General features: G+C 45.5%; 1 long non-coding RNA gene across 1 annotated transcript; it reads left to right on the plus strand.

Annotated features, from left to right (window-relative positions):
- The first annotated feature begins 2,380 nt into the window (after positions 1-2,380).
- On the plus strand, positions 2,381-3,355 carry LOC132390469 (uncharacterized). Its single transcript, XR_009510915.1, has 3 exons — positions 2,381-2,435; positions 2,835-2,890; positions 3,290-3,355. It is a non-coding gene; the product is annotated as an uncharacterized LOC132390469 (long non-coding RNA).
- Positions 3,356-4,883: the final 1,528 nt, after the last annotated feature.

Raw genomic sequence — 4,883 nt, forward strand, 5'->3', positions numbered from 1 at the left:
GCTCGCAGGCACTCTACAAGAGCGCCCAGCACCAACCTGATTTTCCCAATCTATCTTCCTATTGAAATCCCTCCTTACTTATTGTAACATTGCCCTTTTGACATGCATTTTCCATCACACGTTGTAGTTTTAGGCCGCAACTTTGTTCTGTTTAGCGGTGTCTGTGCAATTCCCATCAGGGACTTTTACCCCCGCTGTTCCACAGCTCTCTGCACATCGGTTAAATACATTCCGACCCACTTTCACCGCTTTCTAATAAGTTAACTTCATTTTTCACCAGCACAGCAACGTCGACCCGCTTGTCCTCCTGCCGGTCCTTTCGATACAATATGTATCCTTGGACTTCAAACACCCGGCTATAACCTTTCCGCCGTGATACAATGTTGCCTTCAATATTATAGGACTAATTTTGTAAGTCTTATAAGATGTGTAAAGAGAGTATACGGGGAGACACGCTTGTTCTCATTTGTTCAAGAGGACAAGTAAACTCTAGCCAAGTTGCTTAGTCCCCCGAAAAACAACAGTAAAACTTTAAACTCTGCCGGAATTTCATTCCATCGGCGATCTGACCTGATATCGAAACACATGAGGATAAGAGACAGGAATGGCGACGATATTGAGTTGGAGACACATAAATTTTCTGAACGTGCAGAGAAAACCAAGTGTAAAACAATTTGCAGTTTGGTTGTATTTACAGAGAAAGGCATCTTGAGTTGGCGAACCAATTGTTATGAACATGATGTCGCTGAAAACAAGTGTAACTCCATTTGAAATTCAATTTTAGATCCAGTGGCAGTGACCGGGGTTACCGTGGTGACCAATGATTCCGCTCCTCTGGAAAACCTCGATACCATCGCACTGAGTTGTGACGCGTCGGGCGCTGTTCAGACACGGACATGGTTCAAGGATGACCAACCCATCCAGGAAAACGGCAGAATATTTACATCTCCCGACAGGGCGAAACTGACTATAATCGGTGTGAACAGAAACGACGCAGGGACGTACAAGTGTATCGCCAGCAACTCCATCAGCAGTGGCACTGGAGAGACCTACGTGCAAGTCTACTGTAAGTCCACAGTTGGTCAACCGCATTCTTTTGTATCGGATAGTACATTTATTAACATGTGTTCTCTTTGTAGAGATGGAACAGAGAATGTAAGAATATCCCGGATCAACCAGAAAATTACTCTAATCAATATATTTATTTTTATTTTACAGATGGAACAGAGAAGGTCAGAATTGTACCGGAGCGTCCAGTTGTGTCCAATATTGTGTCAAACCTGACATTAACTTGCTTTGCTCTGTCAGTCCCCTGGGGTATATATGCATGGTACAACGGGAACAATCTCCTGCAGACAGGGCAGGAACTCACCCTTGTGTCAATGAGCTCGGTTAACGTGGGGAGTTATACATGTCGCGTTACTAACGACGTAACCAAGAGGAGCAGTAACCTCACTGTCCATGTTACCGCACAAGGTGAGTGAATGAGTCTCTCATTTCTCCGTGTAAACCCGATGATCAAAGATCCAAACCATTTCCCTCTCACGATCTCCTCACTCCATACATTGTCTCTTACTTGTAAATGGCTGATCAGATTAAAGTAATAATCGATTTAAAAGAAGACCCTGAACGACACCACGAGCATTGAACAAAAAGTAGTGAATAAAAATGACTTCGCCATTCACAAGGCACCCACTGATTTAAATTCAGAACTTCCGTGAGAACGGGTAAATTATATTCCTGGTTTGAGAACACCGTGGGTAGAAACACAAGCACAGCTCGCGGAGATCAACTGTAGAGCAGTGATGTATCAGGATTTCAGTGAGGTGTTGGACCAGGTTCCCAACGATGAGATCATTCGGAAAGTCAGGATTCACGTGGCCGAGAGAAGCTTGGCTGCGTGGGTTGATCGGTTACAGAAGGAACACAGTAGTAATGGATGGCAGGCATTCTGCGTGGGCGTCATACAGTCAGAAAAGGTGGAAGAGCCGCGACTGGGTTTTTTTATATCTTAGTGACAAATTGAATGACCATTTCCAGTAGCTGAATTGGCGTTCATTCACTTTACCTTTCCTGTTCACCCCTCTCCGGAAGCAGGTGATTCCCAGATCTCCTTGCGTGGTGAGTTGAACTCTATGTTGTCTTGATCGATTACAGACGAATGGCATCGACATGATGTCAGAATATTGGACCAAACCGATGTTCAATGTCGAGACAGCGTCCGGAACGATTCAGAGCGTGGATCAGTCATCATTTCTAAAAAATAAGATGTGTTTTCGCAATGTAAGATTGATGTTTATTTTCTGTGTTAGGAGCAAAAACAGATGAAAGTTGTACCTCACCTCTGGCGCGATCGTGGGCATTGTACTTGGTATCATTGGCGTGGGCCTGATCGGCGGAGTCAGCGGATGGTTGATCGCGAGGAAAACGGGAGGGTAAACGCATTTCTCTCTGAATCTCATTTCTACCTTTAATTAGTGTTTGAGAATTTCGGCGGAAACGGCTTCTGCTCGGATTCAGGGGCATCTGCGGACCGAACCAGCATTCCGCATTCACGCCGGAGTTGTTTGTCTGACATTTGAACGTCTCTCTGAAAGAGGTTTGCGTTCAGCAATGTTTGTGTGGAAAGCTGAGTGTGTCAAAAAGGCCCGGGCAATTTTCTCCACTTTACCCATTGCGGTGACTGGAATCGGGCATCTGATAACCAGTGCAGTGAAAGGGGATTCTAGAGAGGATCAAATGGAATTACAGGAGCCGTTCTCATTCGGTGTACCAGTGCAGGAAAGTGACATTTCGCCGGATTCATGTATTGATCTTTGTTTCTGTCTGTTCAGGATCAAAGATCCACCGCAATCCAAACTCGATACGAGCATCAATTCCGGAAGAACAAGTGAGTGAACTCCGTTTTTAACTGTTCAATTGCTGAGCCCGTGGAAATTTAAACATCTGATTTAACTTTAGGAGCTCATCGTGCACGGGAGATGGAGGTTTTCATCCGAGCGAATGGTCACGAATTATGCGACTTCTGCCGTTGGGTTTTCCACTTATTTAAGTTGGAAATTTCTGCTCAATATTACAATATCAGCGGAGAGATGGAATGGTAGTTCATCCAATTTAATTTCTCTTCATATTGATCAATATCGGCCCTCACTTCCTGGGTCCGGCGATGGGTGGGAAGGAAGTTCATGCTATTAATGGCGTTTTGTTCTGGCCGGGTTGACGTCTGCTGTGTTCAACAACGGCTCCCGACGCTCTGCACCGTTGTGACAAATCCGTTTTGTTCTCACAGGCCCCTTGGACACAGAGACCGTGAACGCATCGCCAAACTACGAAAACTTCCCAAGGAATGAACAGGTAGGCTGGAGATGATCTCAGTCATTGTTTCGCAAAGGGGATATAAGATCGGAGGCGTCCATCGGGCCTTTCGGCATTTAATAAGATCCTGGATGATCCATCCCGGATCTCCTTTTCAGTTATTTGAGAAACAAGACATCATATTCCGGACAGTAGACCCAAACCGCATGAGCTTATCCCACAGGTATTTCTGTTCAATTCCCTCTTCTTCTGCTGTCCACTCTGGCCTCTTATCTCTTGTCTTCACCTGCCCATCAACTCCCCCTGGCGCCCCTCCTTCTTCCCATTCTCCTGTGGCACACTCGCATCTGCAATCTGATCACTTTTTCTTCATCCTTTCCCATTCCCACTCATCAGGCCTCACCTATCAGCTCCCAGCCTGTCCTCCTCCCCCTGCCCAACATTTTGTTCAGGCGTCTTCCTGCCCCCTGCCCAGCCCAGTAGAAGGGTCACGGCACAAAACAGAAACGCATCCATTAATGCTGCCTGACACTCTGAGTTCCTTCTGCATTTATTCTGTGGTGCTCTGAGTTACCAACACCTGGAACATTTCCACAGAATCCATAAATACTGCACGATACAAAATCATATTTTACACTTGATGTAACATATTTAGCACATAGAACATAGAATAGCACAGCACATTACAGGACCTTCGGCCACAATATTGAGCCGAGCCTCAAACCCTGCCTCCCATATAACCCCCACCTTAAATTTCTCCATATACCCGTATAGTGGTCTCTTAAACTTCACTAGTGTATCTGCCTCCACCACTGAATCAGGCAGTGCATTCCACGCACCAACCAGTCTCTGAGTGAAAAACCTTCCTCTCATATCCCCCTTGAAATTCCCTCCCCTTAGCTTAAAGGCATGTCCTCTTGTACTGAGCAGTGGTGCCCTGGGAAAGAGGCGCTGGCTGTCCACTCTGTTTATTCCTCTTAATATCTTGTACATTTCTATCATGTCTCCTCTCATCTTCCTTCTCTCCAAAGAATATATTCCTAGATCCCTTAATCTCTGATCATAATGCATACTCTCTAAAACAGGTAGCTAAATCTCATCTGTACCCTTTTCTATGCATCCAAATCTTTCCTGTAGTAAGGATACCAGAACTGGACACAATATTCCGTGCGGCCTAATCAGAGTTTTATAGAGCTGCATCATTGCACCGGGCCTCTTAAATTCTATCCCTCGACTTATGAAAGCTAACACCCCATAAGCTTTCTTAACTACCCCATCTACAAGTGAGGCAACGTTCAGGGATCTGTGGACATGTACCCCCAGATCCCTCTGCTCCTCCACACTACCAAGTATTCTGCGATTTACTTTGGAGTTTGTTCTTCCAAAGTGTACCACCTCACAATTCTCTGAGTTGAACTCCATCTGCTACTTCTCAGCTTACTTCTGCATCCTATCAACGTCTCTCTGCTATCTGCCGGAATACTCTACACTATCCACAACACCACCTTCCTTTGTGTCATCTGCAAAGTTGCCAACCCAACCTTCTACCCCCACATCCAGGTCGTTAA

The sequence above is a fragment of the Hypanus sabinus genome, unplaced genomic scaffold (genome assembly GCF_030144855.1).
Source record: "Hypanus sabinus isolate sHypSab1 unplaced genomic scaffold, sHypSab1.hap1 scaffold_914, whole genome shotgun sequence".
NCBI lineage: Eukaryota > Metazoa > Chordata > Chondrichthyes > Myliobatiformes > Dasyatidae > Hypanus > Hypanus sabinus.